The 17,905-nt window shown below is 37.8% G+C and overlaps 1 protein-coding gene and 1 long non-coding RNA gene across 7 annotated transcripts in view; one reads left to right on the top strand and one right to left on the bottom strand.

Moving 5' to 3' along the window:
• Positions 1 to 17,905, bottom strand: part of LOC139973681 (fibrinogen-like protein 1) — a 122,132-nt gene that overhangs the window by 60,854 nt on the left and 43,373 nt on the right. Inside the window, exons 1-3 of one of the 5 annotated variants that reach the window (XR_011795284.1) lie at positions 17,666 to 17,813; positions 15,748 to 15,968; positions 13,615 to 15,036 (exon numbers count right to left, since the gene is read on the bottom strand). The exons of 3 other annotated variants lie outside the window; for them this stretch is intronic. The gene's annotated coding sequence lies outside the window, so the exon portion shown is untranslated. Of the gene's footprint in view, positions 1 to 13,614; positions 15,037 to 15,747; positions 15,969 to 17,665; positions 17,814 to 17,905 lie in introns of those variants that run through there. One more of the 5 variants, XR_011795283.1, reaches the window with a different exon arrangement.
• Positions 285 to 9,310, top strand: LOC139973753 (uncharacterized). Of its 2 annotated transcripts, none has more exons than XR_011795329.1 (5): positions 285 to 431; positions 3,610 to 3,861; positions 4,433 to 4,622; positions 5,361 to 5,476; positions 6,026 to 9,310. It is a non-coding gene; the product is annotated as an uncharacterized lncRNA (long non-coding RNA). The 2 variants fall into 2 exon arrangements; XR_011795330.1 differs by having other exon boundaries at positions 301 to 431; positions 3,615 to 3,861.

Here is a 17,905-nt window from a genome sequence, read left to right as displayed (position 1 = left end):
GAGGTAATTCCGAAGGGTATATAACAGAATTACGAACATGGTATATATGTTGATCCCAACTTTACACCTCGATTTTGACCAAATGCGGCTATATATAGTTCCGAAACTTAAAGGGTTCTCTAATTACACTGAAATCTTCGTAATTGTACTTTTTCTTCCATTAATTTGGGATATTTAAGAAAATAAGAGTTTCTATTTTAACTGGCAAATTTACACGTAACGAAACAACGCCCCCACACATAAGCAGTTCCTTCTGTGTTCGGTGGCAGGGCAGTCGATCGGATCGTATCGTTGCTACTATCCCAAATAGCCTACATTCAACGTTACTTTATGTGGCCTAGCCATGTAGTCTACAAAGGAAAGTGCCGCAGGTTACCGTAAACGTTGCCCATTTGAAGTTGGCTTTTGGACTTTGGTGCAGTATATGCATTGTAAGTAAATTCCTTAAAGTGTTCCGGATATATTAATAACATTTAGAGTAAATACCTTCATGCTGAACACAAATAAATTAAGACCATGGTTAGAGTTAGAGTAGACTAGCCTAGGCCTAACGTTAGCCCTAAATTGGACCTATCAGTATTACTGGCTATGGTAAATCACAGCTGCCTGCTACTGCCTTTGCTAATACTCGGAATATAAATGTGATACATAAATTAAAGTATATACTTGTAACAGACTGGTCAACCTACACATTTTGCAGCCTGGTGATCTTCCAGACCTTTTAAAGTAAAGGCTTAATAATTGACGCACCTCCAAATATTACTAGGCCTACTAGTACTAGGCTACTATTACTACTGTATAACCTAGCCTACTACTACTGTAGCTAGTACTAGCAACTATACAGCAGGCAACCATAACTTTTTGCAGCCAAGCAGAGTTAAATATTTCATGAGTTTGAATCCATTTCAGGTATTTGCTGATCAAATTGTTTCTGTGCATGTTTTGGGGCATTTGGAAATCTTACTCCCTAAAATAACCAAAATTACCTCAATATAATACCACTAATCTCTGGGACCTGACCTTTCTGAAGTTAGAGGCTCAGAGCATAGCAAACAGCATCCAAAGATAATGGATGTTTACTTAGGCTATCACTACAGTAAGCTCATCGACAGATGTGTCAATTTAGGAGTATGAAAGAACTTGCATTCGTGCGATGCAATTTTGAACCATTTCACGAAATATAAATCTTTGGGTATGTCTCAATCTCTCTGACATAAAATAAGGCAGTCAGAAAGTCACAACTCCACAAAAACAGATACACAAGCAAACGGAACACTACAGTAAAAGAAAGGGCCTGACAGATTCCATAAACGAGTTACAAAAGTAAAAAATGTGAAAACATTTGCCGTCTCAGTACAATATTCATCCCCACAATATTCTCTATATGTGTTAGTGTGCATCACTTAGCCCTGTGCGTACAGTAGTAGTGGTGTGTCATTGGTTCTGATTCAGAGAACTAAGTCACACAGGGCCTCAGTGTAGCAGTGTACAACAATTTTTGTACTGTAACATGAGTTTTTTCCCCCTGCACCTATGGGATGAATCATGGCTGAAGGTAAACAATTGAGTATTCATTTTAGAATAACAACGCAATCATGGCTAAGTAATTTAGGCATTTTGATATTAACGTTATGATGTGGGTAGTGTTAATAGTGCTGAAGTAATAGCTTGATCAAAAGTATTCCTCAAAGTCCCACAATGCCTTCACAGGGTGACCTACTGTACAGTCACTTGAGCACTTAGGAGTTTTTGCAAAAAGAGCAAATTCCTTATGTCCAAAATTGCTAGGTTTGATCCAGTGTTACGGAGTCCCATAACAAAAAAAACACAGTCTGTGATATATCAATGGAAAAGTGTAAAGATTCAATGTAACATATTTGAAAGGATTAGAGTATGTTGAAAAACCACCAGCTATGCATTTTAAGGAAATAAACAGTACCTCATTGAACCTTGCATTGTGTTCACACTATGAAATTGTTATCAGTGTCTTCATCATTAAAAGCTATTAATTAGGTTGATCAATGGTCTGACATATTAGTGCAATCACAGAGGTTAAATTTCAATCAGGTTATAATGCCAAGGGAATCCAGACCTACTTCATAAAAAATACAAAAAAATTCATGGCTCCTATAAAAATCATTCATGATAAAAACCAGCATACATACAGTATGTGCAACTAAAGTAGTTTCATATTGGGTATCATGTCCAAATAAAAGCTCTTGATTGTATTCAGTTTTCATACTTTTAAAAATGACCATCTGTGTGCAGTAATTTGGTGCTAGTAAGTAACATGAAAATGCACAAGACTAATGTTCAACAGGCACTAGATATTTCACATGTCCATAGCACAAACCAGGGAGTTGTTCCATTACAACTCCCTGCACGAACAGGCTATTATGATCAGAGTTGTTATGGAACAAATAAAACTCCCTTGTATGATGCTAGCACTGTACTGTGTGACAAAACACTTATATGCATACATGTGGTAACATGTTGCTATGATCCGATACTAGCTGGTTGGGTGTATAAATAGATCACCATTATGCAAACTGCACTGCACATGGTTTCCATTATGTAATAAGTTTCAATTTATGAATTTGTCAATCTGACATGTATGCTACTGTATATGTGTAGGCTGCATGTACAACTTATTGTATCTTAATAATATACAGCAAAAAACTATTGAAAACTGTGATAAACAACATTTTCAAAGTGACAGTTGGGGATCTAAAAAGACCACTGAAAGCCTTCTGTAGCGATATAACATGATACTAAACATTATATATCTCTGCAAGCTAGTGTACCCTGCTTTGAGACGCATGGTTTAAATAAGGTTTTCACAAGTTTGCCCTGTTGACCCAACCACTGGCCTAGACATACCAATAAATAGATCTATCCATGCTTCAAATTGAGTTTTCACAATTTAACCATTTTACCTAAATTACCTTTGACCTTCACCAAAAACAATAGGCTTCTTGTACTTGTGATGCATCTATACATACATACTGTACCAACTATGAGATCTGTCCAATAAAGCTTACTGTCATGAGAAACTGTGTTTACAAGCTAGGATCACAAACACAGTACTCCTACCAATGCACACGCACACATATGCCATCGTGAGTGGAAAGTTTCAACATCATTGAAACCAAACATTAAAAATGAACTCAGTCATAATGCCAAAGTCTGTGTACACGAGTAGTCCTGAGCTTAAACCCCAAATGATACGTTGAGGGACTAAATGTACCGGTATACATAGTCTAGGGTGCATGCAATTTTTTAGTAAATGAACTGCATGCGGGATGAGGCATTGAACCATGCATGAATACTCAGTCAATCTCTTGAAGTGATTGCATGCTAAATTCCTGGGTACAACTTACATACCAAATAATAGATCAATATTCAAACTTAGTAGTGTGGCATTTTTCTCAATTGTTGCATATGTGGTTTCCATGAAAAAAGTGATAGCTAAATTAACTAAACTGACATGAATATTGGACAACATGTACACTAAGTATTGACATCAAATAGGGAACTGCACTGTCAAGACTTCCACTTGCAATTTATGAAACAATTATCTGGACTTATTTATGTTCATTCTCTTGTCAGAAAAGATGGCTCAAATTTGGCACAATTTGAGGAATGCATGAATGCAGAATGAGAACACCACAGCAGATATGCTCCACTTTATTGCAAGAAGTACAGGGCTGCAATTTCAAGGTCGACACAGGATATCAAAATACTGTAACTTTGAGCTGCTGGTTCATGCTGACCATGGGATGCAGAGAGAAATGGCTTATATGGAAATAAGGAGCTCCCACAAGCATATATTGCAAACATCCCAGTTGTCTTTAATATTCAGTAAGTATTGACTGTGAGATATATTTTAAATCCCTATGACCTGAAGTTAGTTTTCTAAAGTCTTCCCTTTAATATCCTCTAAGTCTGATCAACACACACTATACATAATATAAATTTACTGTACTAAGTTTCAACACGAACAAAGATGATGAAAATTTGCTGTTTATTTTCAAAAACTATAAACGATCTAAGGCAACGGCTAACAAAGTAATGTAAGAAAGACTTTCCACTTCCCACCAAGTCCACTGCCAAACCTTTGGGTTTACTTTGCTACTTCCACCATCATAGAATGTTATCCGAATTGAAATGACTTTATGTGTAGTCTTTGAAAACCAAATGTACTGTAAATCTGCCATCTGGCAGGCTGGAATGAATTGTAGGTAGGATTGTGAAGCAAAGACTTGAGGTGTTAACACACAATCACATTTTAACCTTGATTATGATGTGTTTATATGTACCTTTTGCAACAATGTCAATATCAAAATGTGCGGCTTTAAAAAAAATATTTACATGGAATGTACTTCAGTGAAACTTTGACATATGATTGATATGTTGTTTTGGTTCATTGTAGGTTAACGAGAGCTGATGGAATTTCTCCACAAGAGAAGGAAGTACTGTCATCAATAAAATCTGCAGACAGAAGAATATTTTTACTGAAGATCAAAATTTTCAATGAAAGGAAAGGCTTTCGATTAAAATTGGACAAACAACTTCTGTAGATATAATGAGGACTAGATTTATATGTCATTGCTTGGAGCCAGGTACGGTGCATTCTATGAGTTTGAATTTTTCGTTTTAGTTTCTGGACAGGTATATGACATGCAGCATACAAATTAAAATTTGTTAATGAATTTTCTTCCTTTACAGCATCATAAAATTCACTATTAATAATCCATTTATACAAATTCTTATGTTGCTGTATTTGAGAATAATTTTCGTTAGTAAAACAAAGATTTTAATCATATTCATTGCATTAACTATTATTCATGTAACTCCCTTCTTCACTGTATCAAATAAACATTGTTTCACCAATCCATTATTCCAGTTGTTATACTGCTGGGAGGGGAGACACCAAGGTCTTTTAATACTTCAGTTACCCAATTAATGCTAACTAGATGCTCAATAATGCTTCCCACAATGGGGATGTTGGGTCTAGCAAACCTTAAGTCTAGTGGACCCTCAATGTAATGGGTATCCTCCCCCCCCCCCCCCATGTTGGTACTGCATGTGGTATACTTTTGTTAGTGAAACTAAGAGTTTCATCCTAGTCATTACATTGAGGGATGCTCTTTATTAAACTCCTTTACTTCACTGCAGCGTATTGGTAATCAACTATTCTAGTTGTAATGTTGCTAGTACTGTATTTGAGAATCCTTTTGTTAGTGAAACGAAGAGTTTAATGCTATCCATTACATTTAGGAGTACTCTCTAAGTGTCTACCTTCACAACATCATATCATAAATTATTAACAATCCATTATCTCTTTATATTTATGGCAGAGCTGTAGTCGAGTCCAATTACCCAGAGCCCGATCCAAGTCCGAGTCCATCTTGTCTGAGCCAAATACAAGACCCCTCAAGTCCGAGCCGACTCCAGATACCAAAGATCACCTTTGGTAAAAATTCTTGAACTGTTATGATAATTATGCACCCAGGAGGAAATTTACCTCATGCTATAATTTTTTCGGACCAGATAAGTGACAGCAAGCTCTTCCTGGTTCATAAATGTTATAAAACTACTGGGAGGGGAGACACCAAGGTCCTTCAATACTTCAGTTACCCAATAAATGCTAACTAGACGCTCAATAATGCTTCCCACAATGGGGGTGTTGGGTCTAGAAAGTCTAGTGGACCCTCAATATAATGGGCATCCCTCTTGTTGGTACTGCATGTGGTATCCTTTTGTTAGTGGAACTAAGAGTTTTATCCTAGTCATTACATTGAGGGATGCTCTTTATTAAACTCCTTTTCTTCACTGCATCGTATTGGTGATCCATTATTTTAGCTGTAATGTTGCTAGTACTGTATTTGAGAATCCTTTTGTTAGTGAAACGAAGAGTTTAATGCTATCCATTACATTTAGGAGTTAACTTTCTAAGTCTCTACCTTCTCAACATCATATAATAAATTATTAACAATCCATTATCTTTTTATATTTATGGCAGAGCTGTAGTCGAGTCCAATTAGCCAGAGTCTGAGCCAAGTCCGACCCCACTTGGTATGAGCCAAATCCAAGACCTTTCAAGTCCGAGCCGACTCCAGATATTCAAATATGATCACCTTTGGTAAAAATTCTTGAACTGTTATGATAATTATGCACCCAGGAGGAAATTTACCCCATGCTATAATTTTTTCGGACCAGATAAGTGGCAGCAAGCTTTTCCTGGTTCATAAATGTTCAGCCCGGGCGCTCAACTTTCAAACCATGCAGGGAGAGGCAAAATCATATTCAAACCACGACCACCGCCAGGTTAGAACGTGCTTGTGAGAACCCTGCTCTACTAAAAGTGAAATTCTAGTTACATTTAGGATTGCTCATTAAGATTTTCAAATCATCATCATTGTCATGGTTGCTACTTTTTCTGATGTCATCATCATTTGTGAATTATTGTGATTGTTGCCATGTTACATTTGCCAGTATCAATTTTGCTTATTGTTCTCTCAAAATTGCAGAGTAGAAGGAAGAAATGTTAGCTAATAGTTATTATACCATATGTTCTTGGTCTCTAAATTGTTTACGCTGAGGTCAGTATGAACAGAAGTGTTTATAATAGTTTTCCTTTCTGTTAAAGTATTTTCTGAATCATTTCATTAATTTTATATTTATACTGGAATTTTCAGTAGGTGTTGGCCTCATTGAGGGTCAAGGCTACTCAAGGTCAGTAGAGTAACATAGAGCATCTAACTCAACAAGGAAAAGTTGGTAGTCATATGTAGTGCATATAGGTCTCTGACATTGAGTACTATTCTATAAACAGTATAGCAGAAGCCCATGTGAGATAACTAGATATCTGAATCTGAAAGCCATGTTAATATGATAGTTCAATATTGGAATGATGAATGGAAGTTTGTATGCAGGTGTATCATGTGCTGAGCTCTTAGCCAAGTCAAAGGTTATTTGAGGCCAATATAGGTAAAATCTGAAAACCTTCATGATCCCATACTATCTAGTATCTGACTAGTAGCTGCTTTAATAGCTGAATCTTAGGGCAATTAATATATTTATCAGAACAAGTAATGTACCTCAAAAGACTTCTTAAGCTCTTTTGAGCCCCATTCAATATTTCAGTGTATTAACTTCATTCTTTTAACAAATTTACTCCAAATTGCTAGTTTCATGTTCTGGCAATGAATCTTTGTCATATCATGTTGCATGAGTGCTGTAACTGGTTTACAAGCTTGCAAAAGTCTTAAAAGGAGGATAGGGTGTTGGGATAAATAGTTCAAAATAATATTAACAAAATTGTACCATATTTTGCTTTTCTTTTTTCCCATATGTTGCCACTGCTTGAATAAGACTAGTTGATAGGACTTTTTGTGAGCTCCACCTTTGACAACAAGGTACAGTAGACTTCAACTGCATCTTGTTGGCAACATCCTAGGAAAGTTTCAATAAACACAGATGTTTCTATAAATGAGGAATCTGATGAACATTCCAATACTGCAAGTCTTTATTGGACATTTCAGCAGGAGGCAATAACCAATTCTGCTATCGTTACATACTGTAGGTCCTTCATAAAATGCCACTTAAAGAACTGTATTACTTCCTTGGAAGGTGAATTTTATTGTCAAATACAACATCTGTCAAATATTTAGTTTCCCAACCTGTCCAACACCTCCCCCCCCCACCCCTCCATTTATCCCGAGTAGTTTACAGAAACTGGGACAGAACATTTTTTGTGGGAAACAAGGTTAAATAATGTTGTTTGAGGTATTGAGCATTTATCTATATGTCCCTTTCGAAACTAGATAGGAGGAAGTAGCAAACAATGCAAGGAAAACATGAAGTTCAAGTGGATGCTTTAATTGCTTTTACCCAAAACATTGCTATATTCATTGAGAAATATAATCCACTTCAAATTCAGTACCGTTATACAAAATGCAAAAGAGTTATGATATTGATGTACTTTCTGAATTTAGACCATTGCAGGTGAACAAGTTTAACATTGGTTTTTAATTTGACTGTATGTAGAAAACACCGGTTACATAATGAACCTCAGATACAATGTCGTGCAAATGCATATTACTGCTAGGAGCTGTTTAACAAACAGTGAAAGAAAAATTTATTACTTGACTATCAAAAGATTCGCAGAACTCCACTCCTTCAACAATATTTACAGTGGTGCAGACTTCAAAGCAGTGCAAGGGCAACAACTGTCTATCTCTTTAAGAAATTTCCAAGTGCTTTCATTTCTAGCATTTGCATATGTTCAAAAGAAAAATGACAAATTAAAAGATGTGGTCTTTTCAACATGTTACCACATCTCCCCCCCCCTCTCTCCCCCATCAAAAAAGTATTGCATGTAACCCTTTTTGTACATGTGCAATATATGGGGCAGAGCCTTATTCATGACTTGACCAAGCCCTTTATCCATTTGAATAGCACAAGTTATGTCAGTGGTATTCACATCAATGCCTCATTGAAAATGTGCCTCATGGTGAATTTTCTAGCTGATAGCATGAATGTGAATGAGCTGAAGTTGTTGAAGTTGCTTTGTTTATATATTTCTGAAAGTAACATGAAATTTCATATTGATTTTTAATGAAAATATTTGCATTTATCAGTAATAAACAGAAAGAAGACATAATGATTTCTGCTAAAGTGTCTTATCTCTGCCTCTTATGTTACAAATGTGTTCATTGGTTGGTCCTTGTACTTGGAACATATTGCTCCCTAACTCAGCAAACCCATATTCGATCTGAAGATGCTAATTCAGACAGCTTACTGTTCTAGCAAGTTCTCGACCAATAATATTGATGAATTTGCATCTGGATGAATTTGCACTGGATGAATTTGAATCATGCCAACTATGTAAGGAGCCATTTCTTTAAACCTTGCAAGACTGTGCGAAAAATATATCATTCATTGGTCTGCATGGTATCGAATCTCCATGATGACCACTCATGAACGACCCTTCGACCGCGGACCGATAGTAGGCTATAGTTGCTGAAAAACCTGACGTGACATAGCGCATAGGCCGAGATATGTCATGATATTTCAAAGCAACTTACCAGATTGTCTTTTTTCTTCTATTTCTCTAAACTATTTGATGACCATATCAAGACATGGGGATCTCAAAATAAAGGATGCTGTGAAACTTTAGAGCAGCTTACAAGGCCTGGGAAGTGTTATTTCCAACGATCTAGGAGATCTTTATAGCTGAAAATTTCCCGTATGCTGAGCGCCAACCCATATGGTGGCACTCCACTCAGGTAGTAACAAGACGCCCTCCCAGGAATTGTTCAAGCCCCCCCCCCCCAAGCGCCCACCCCCTCCACAGGAACAATCCTGGCTACGTCACTGCATGTACCACAGGTTTATCTGATATCAAAGTGAAAGCGGCTTTCCACAAGAATAAAGAAAGCATATCTACATTTTTGTGTGACACCTACACAACTCAATCCCCACGCAAACAAGACTACCTACGTATAGTTTTCATTGAGGATTCCAATAATTCCTGCAATTTCCTACCAATAACACATGGAAAGTCACTCCTGTTATCGTGGCGGAGCTAGGGGTATTGGTAAGAGGGGGTGAGAATGGTCTGTATGGGCGCTTTCGACTTTATCTAAGCGGAGCGCCACCACAGGTTGGCGCAGAGCGTACAGAAATCTTTTGAGTAAAGATACTCCCTATATGGCCGGAAATGACCCTTTCCGGGCCTTGCTAATTTGCAGATAAACGAAGAATAAATAGGTGTCATCGCCAACAAAATGTGACAAATGTCAATAGGTAGATGAGAGCGCCATAAAAAAGTCAATACTCGCGAATAAGTAAAAGAAGTGATCAATTGCTGAAAAGGGCGCCAGCAGTCCATATTAGTCCGTTGAGGGGGGAGGGGCATCCGCCCCCTGATTGTATTGACGCTCCGCCACTGTTGGGATCTCAGTGTAGGAAGAGAAGGGGGAGAGGGAGGGTATTTTTTAACTGTTTGGGTGAGCGTCTGCAATGATTCGTAATGACATGTTATCACAAGCGTTCAACATGCTCAAATAAAAAGAATGAATGAGGAGGAATTCATATCACTTTTCAATCATTTTTTGAAACAAATTGAGCGAATTGATCGCTAGTAATCTTGAAATTGGTTTTATCACGGTCATTGTCATGTTTCTCATATGTACCTTTCTCATATAAAAGAATTCTGTACGTAATGTTATCAGAAATACTTTTAAAATGACACCAAAGAGATTAAAAAATCTTTGCGAATTTGTTAATAATATTGTCTTTTAAGAGACACCGTAGACACGTTGCTCGGTTGGGTTTACTGCAATAGTGGCAAATGGAGACCAATATCCGCACTTAGTGGACCTAATGTTATAGTCGTGCATTGACCTTGAACAGAGGGGCCTACCGTGAAAACGTACGGAAAATTCATCCTTTTATATCTCAGCGAGACAATTCCACTGGATACAATAATACGACTCAAAAGTCCTTAGATGTGGTTATCATAACAATCACAATAAAAGATATGTATGAAAAGCAGAACAAAGATATGATGGAAACTCAAATGTGGACCAAAAAACGATTTCCCTACGGATGCCGTTTAGTGACATTTACATAATTTGTGTGTAGTAGGTTCCGTAGCTCTTTTGTGGAAAAACTTTGTAATATGCTTAAAGTTGGTAGTTCATCCATGCTTTAGATTAATGAGAGACATAGATCATCACGTTTTATGAGGAGGGAGGCTATTTTTAAAAATCTGGGTAATAGGTACTGTAACTCTTTTCTTGGAGAAAGCTTGGAATAGCGGATAAGGAAGAAAGTTTCGAGTTCCTTCCACGCATTAGATAAATGAGGGACCTAGTTCATCACGCTTTGCGAGGATATCTCATATATTAGGTGTAAGAGAAGCGGTGATTGTAAGGAAGGGAAGGGAGAATGGGGGGGGGGTAAATGATGTTACCAGGGGACCTAATAATTTGTCCTAAATGAGATTTAAAAAAATCATTAATGTAAGTTAATATCATTACTGCCTGCTCCCATTGATTTCTTTCAAACCTAAGTTACGCTTATCGGAAGACTATACGCCGATAATACAATTCTTTAACAAGGAGATGCTTCTAATTTATTAAACTGTGTAACTTTCACTAATCTATTTGGAAAAAAATATGCTTTTAAGTTTAAAGACTCAGTAAGGATCAATTAAGTAGAACAAGGATCGTTGCGTGCTGCGTGTAACGATGAAGTTTCCTACATTGGGATGGAAGAGTATCAGGGAGTGTAAGATTGAGTGGGAAGTTAAATGACGGTGTAACTGAGAAATTAAAAAAAATCTTAGTGATAAAATCATTATTGCTTGCTCTTTGCTGATTTAACATTAAAATAAGTGTCTCTAATCATTAGATATTCCTTTAACATACGAGGTTCGGTTGGGGAAGGGGGGGGGTACTAGACGGATTGACGGGGAAGAAGATTGGGAGCCAGTGGCGGAGCTAGGGATATTGGTCAGAGGGGCGAGAAAGGTCAGTACGGGCGCTTTCGACTTTATCTAAGCGGAGCGCCACCACAGGTTGGCGCAGAGCGTACAGAAATCTTTAGAGTAAAGATACTCCCTATATCGCCGGAAATGACCCTTTAGGTATAGGTGTCATCGCCAACAAAATGTGACAAATGTCAATAGGTAGATGAGAGCGCAATAAAAAAGTAAATAATCGCGAACAAGTAAAAAGTGTTGAATAGCTGAAAAGGGCGCCAGCTTCCCATTTGAGTCAGCCCCCCCCCCCCCGGCCTGACTGTATGGACGCTCCGCCACTGCCTGTTATGACATTAGAAACAAATACTGATATGAGATGAGTGTGGTATATACCTACTGGCGACTGATAACAGTATTATAGTGCATGTTCTAGCCTTTGACATCGTATGAATCTAGCAGACAACGTACAGGTACCGTCTGGTACCATTATCCGTTTTGAGTGATGTTTAGGGGTTCTAGGACAAAATCCCCCGGACAAAATCCCCCAGACAATATCCCACTGACCCATACAAAGCCTGCCTGCAACAACCAGCGATGGCCCAGTTGTGACAGTCAAGGCATGGGACATTGCACTGGTTAGAGTACCGTTCAGGGGATTGGTCAGGGTACTAGTGAGGGTACTGGCGAGTGTAACTGTGAGGGCTCCTGTTAGGGTACCTGTGAGGGTACCGGTCAAGGTACTGGTCATGTGACTGGTCAGGGTACCGGTCATCATACTGGTCACTCTACCAGTCAGGGTTCCACTCAGTGTACTGGTTAGGGTACTGGTCAGGATACTGGTCAGGGGACTGGTCCGGAGTTCATTGAGGGTAATTGCAAGGCTACCTGTTAGTGTGGCCATGGGATATAGCTCCATGTTACTGGTCACTAATAAAGGTACTGGTCAAATTACTGTTTATTGTACCAGTACTAGTAAGGGTACGTGTCAGAGTATGTGTCAGGGTGCCTTTCAGGATACCAGTTGGGATACCGGTCGAGGTACCGGCCGGGGTACAGTCCAGGGTACTGGTCAGGGAGGAGCACCGGTGGGGGTAACTGTCAGGCTCACTATTAAGGTACCGGTCGGGGTATGGTCGGAGTACTGGTCCGGGAACCACTGAGAGTACCAATGGAAATACTGGTGAGGGTACCGGATGACGGTACTGGATGACGATACCGGGGACCGGGATGACGCATTTTTGTAAAGAATTCATGGGATTTTTTATAGCTTGGGGAGATTTTGGCTTGGGTGGATTTTGTCCTAGGGGGATTTTGTCCAGGGGGATTTTGGCTCTGGGGGATTTTGTCCTAAGGGGACTTTGTCTGGGGGATTTTGTCCTGTCACCCTATTTAGGTATTAGTATTGGACCAAAAACAGTATTAATGTCGGCACAAAACAAACGTTAAAGAAAGCTCAAATGTTGTTTGTCCATCTCTAACATCCCTGGTGGAACCATGGAAATATTTGAAAATTGTCAGCACTGTGGCAAGTCCCCAGACATTTTGATATGTTACCATTATAGTTAACAAATTGGGTAAGCCTGTTCAGGGAATGATGATAAGCAGCCCCTCCACTTTTATGTTTTTGACAAAATACTATACACTCATAGCCAGATTTTTAAAGCAAAAAAATTATGGCTCAGGAACTAATGGTATACTGGCAGTTTTGAACTAAAATCGACAGTGAATATTACATGAATTTCATCAGAACATAATTTAAGTAATGTATAAATGCATGCGCAGTTGCAACTGTTCACTGTATGTTTATTTTTTTTCACTCCTCAGAGGAATACTGCTACAAACAGTCAAACAACAAACAATTTTCAATTGATCAGGAATACAACAGAAAGTGTCCCTTTCTGTACACTACTGTACAGTATACTGTGTTGCTGACTCAAAACATAAACAGAGATAGAGGCAGTGAATGTGATTGCTTAAAATTCATCAAAAATTGTTGACGATTTGCTTTTTTAAACTTCTACCCAGAAATCTGGCTTATTACCAAACACATACAGTAGTGGAGATTAGCATGATATTAAAAGACGAGACACAATAAAAATTGTACAATCATATTCAAGCAGTTGATTGTAATTTCAATCCCAGTTTATATTTTCCACAAGATTTATTTCACATAAACCAGGATACTTGCACTATTACATGACCTCAATTTACTGACCTCTCTCATACATGAGAAACATTTTGGGAATTAACTTATACCTCAAGTATTTATCTAGACTTACCAGTATAGGCACATGTATCCAATACCGTAACCAATGCAAATTACCACAATATCATGGAGTTTCCATGCTTGGAGGGACAAAATTATACACAATACCCCTGGATTGCACAATTTCATACCTATAGTTACAAATGTTGTGGTTTTACAGTATGTTTCATTGGGCTGCACTAGGTTTCCATGACATTGGTGCTAGTTGCATGTGCCTTTGCTGTATTCACTCCCCTCAATTTTGAGGGGAAATAATTTAATTTTGTTTAAAGAATAAACTGGTTCTTGGTGTAATAAAAGACCACAAGCTTTCAGTAATTAAGTCAGGCCTAACATTGTAAACTTTTCCCATAGCATAACCCCTGAACCCAACTTGTAGAATTGTGAAACTGTGGTTCAGAAACAATGCAGTGTACCCCTGGAGATTTTGAGGGATAAAAGTTTGAAAGATTTTTATAATAGTAATCTGCTTAACAAATACCCTTAGTCCTGCACAAGTATCTGTGTGGTGGTTGTTGAAAATCACTGTACTATGGCTTGCTGATCTTGCTTGGAATACAAAATTAAAACATCTTAAAACATGAGAAATGCATTTAAGAACAGTTAAAGCAAGGTAAGGCAGCAAAATATCCAGTAACCTCAACACTTAAGCATCAGGACCACTTCAGTTGTATAACAAGTTCCATGTTCTTGACAAGCAGCTGCAAATGTTCCCTAATACTTACAAAAACATGTAGTGCCACAATGTCACCAAACTAAAATATTTCAAGAAGTACATTGCAAAAGAATGAGTCCATTTATACAGTTAAATATGTAGAAGACTTCCCATGAAGACTGGTCTGCATTCTCTTGGTTCTGTCTGCTTGAAGCTTATCATATTAATTTCCTCTATCTTTTATATGGTGTAACAGTGTAACATATCCTGGAACTAGTTAGTTTTCTGTTACTGCTACTACAGTACTGTGCCAACCCAACAACTATTCCCAGCAACTTCCTAACTCCATTGAAAGATGTGCTGTGTCCCAGAGGATATACATGAGATGTGTGAATCTACTTCGCGATTTACAGGACATACTTTTGCTTTGCTTGGCATCGGCTTCTATGCAAGCTTTTAATTGATAAGCCCAACAAGGAGCTACTGTATACCACTATGTACAGCATGATGAAAAGCTTGGTTGATGATTGTATTCACCCCACTGTAAACTGTGTGATAATCTTGCCTGGCATTTCTAATTAGAGCATATCCTTTGCTGTATTAGCCTGTAGATCTATCCATCTGTTGGTACAAAAAGAAAAGCTTTCTCTTAAAGATATGCTGATTTGGTCCCAATTATAGCACGCGCAATATAGCTTGGAATGTTTTGCGATTACCGAATAGACCTCACACTCTACAAATGAAGAAAACAATGAACTGCTTTACAAAACTAAATCTCCTGTAATTCAGCCAATATTTTAATCATCTCACAACCTTTCATATATTACTATTTTCACTGTAAATTTCAATTCGTTTATCCATCCCATTTTGGGCCCATTAATTCTTGATTCATCTTGCCTTGTATACAACATTACACATTTTATTTATGCAGCCATGCATTCAATTGGAGCTGAAACAGCTCCCTACCATAGCAAGTGCTTTTAAAAGTTGCAAGTCATTCAAGCTTTACCAATTGTAAAGATTTCAAAATTTAAATATGCATGTACATTTTATGTGGACCTAGGCTGACAATTTGGTGTTGTCTTGCATTGACCTTTAAGATTAAAAACCAGTGAGTGGATATAGCTCTAGTGTAGTTAAATACTATGGAGATAGAGGAAAAGATACCACCACATTAACCAGATCATACAAAAGTTTTCATCCCTTCTGATTGTTTCTTTCTACATTCCATAACTTTGGAATAAATTACCTCAGATGTTACTCGTATTTGAGATAATAGAGTCCTATGGTATCAAGTTTATGCGATGTCAAACCTACAGAATATTAACTTACTTTTTGGTTAATTCAGAAAATATCTTCCATTTTGCTGTCAATGATGCAGTAGGTCACCACATCAGTCTGTCCCAGACGGCATCTGTGCTCTAGCTATGATTGCTGTCGTTCCAACATTGACTTTTTCACTGCATGGCAGCTACATCGTACAGTGTTATTCCCTTGGATAGTGGGCTGTTGTCATTCATCTTGAGATTGAGAATGTTGATCCTCAAATTTGTCTGAGAAAACATTAACAGTGCCAATCAAATAAATATCAAATGGTCAGAGTGTAGATTTTGCATTATTTCAATTTTTATTGTACACTTCTCTCCAATATATTTTGGGCCAATACAGAGCTCAGATCTTAAACACTGAATATTGCACATTTAGTCAACTTGGTATTACTTATGGATCTAAATAGACTTAACAAAATGACTTACAGTATATGCAAGGGAGGGGATAGAAGGCTTTATCAAATTTTTGTGTTATATAGATTTTTGGAGGATGGTAACTTTTAATTAGGTGCACTCAGCTTTTGTAATAGTTACATTATGGAAATGTACTGACTCAATAACCTTTTGGATGCATGGCATTGTTATTTTGTACAAATTTTGGCTAGTTATAAATAAGACACTTGAAACACAATGCATCACTTGAGAGACTTAGATTAAAGGTATTCTGCATTGTCCCAAATTTGATGCTGGATTTTCTAGTATTATATCCTTTAACTGTTTTTATTGATACCCTCACTGGGATATTCAGACATCTTACAGTACAGTGGTGTCTAGAATGTCTGAGAATATTTTGGAGAGTAAAGACTTCCAAGAACTTTTTGAAAAGTTCTAGCAATTATAGCATCTTTTATTCAATACAGGCTACTTGTAAGTTACATTTGCATGGTGACTTCAGTCTATAATAATCTAGGCATAGCTACTGTACAGTATAGTAAAGGCTTCATAATTGACGCACCCCCCATAATTGACGCACCTTAAATTATTACTAGCAACGATACAGCAGGCCACCTAAACTTTTTTGCAGCCAAACAGAATTACATATTTCATGAGTTTGAATCCATTTGAGGTATTTGCTGACCAAATTGTGGTATTTTTTAAGCTTTTAACACCCTCCCCCCAGTTTTGCACATTTTTTGGCCATTTGGAAATCTTACACCCTTAAAATACCCAACATTACCTCAATATGAGAACATAACTCTCTGGGACATGACCTGTCAGAGCTTAGAGGCTCAGAGCATAGCAAACAGCATATAAAGTCAATGGATGTATACCAAGGCCTACACTACAGTTAGCTTATCGACGAATGTGTCAATTTAGGGGTATGAAAGAACTTGACACGGCAGACATTTTTTGGTCAAATTCTGCTCAATTGTACGGTGCATAAGCACAGAACCTTAAATATTTTGAGATTAGAACATTTCTGAGGAACTACACATATGAAAAACACATACAGTTGAGTAATTTGGATTTTTCCTTGATAGATATCATTGATCAAATCCTTAAGTGCGTCAATTATAAGCCCGCCATGCTACAGTATCTGGTCATGATTAGGGCAATGTACAGTAACATAATTGTCCAGCAAAATCTAAGGCCATATATGATACATACATGCACAGTAGGCTAAGAAGTTAAGCTGACCTACTTGAAATCTAATTTCTCTGGCAGTTGGTATTAATTTGTAGCTCAAACTACAGACCAGTTTACCCTTGACCCAATGCTAAGGTAGTGTTAGGACTTGGACTATGGCCCTAGGCTACAGCCGAACGTAGGCTAGGCCTTACAAGTTTTAGGCTAGAAGCTAGTCTAGACTATAGTATTGAAATATGGGTATGAACAAATAACGTGAAGCTGTATGCAACAACAGTACAATATCAACGTTATTAATATCACCAAACTTTATTGACTAATCTCATGGACCTTACCTGAAGTTGTTGGTGAGACGTTTTCGTTTTAACGGTACTTTTTTAAGAAAAAGTCAACAAGGAAAGAACCTGGGCACGAAAACCAAACTACCCGGCGAACGACTGACCCGATCTCAAGCCCAGTCCCCTTGCATCGAGAGGAAACAGATACTACACATCATCTTGTATTAGCCGAAACTGTTATTGGGTTGCATGCAATGCAGCCGACGGGTATGCTTTAGCGGTAGCCCTGGCGTATAC

Source organism: Apostichopus japonicus, chromosome 9 (genome assembly GCF_037975245.1).
Source record: "Apostichopus japonicus isolate 1M-3 chromosome 9, ASM3797524v1, whole genome shotgun sequence".
NCBI classification, from domain to species: Eukaryota; Metazoa; Echinodermata; class Holothuroidea; order Aspidochirotida; family Stichopodidae; genus Apostichopus; species Apostichopus japonicus.
Note: the sequence above shows the minus strand (reverse complement) of the source record. Positions and strands in the feature narration are given on the sequence as shown.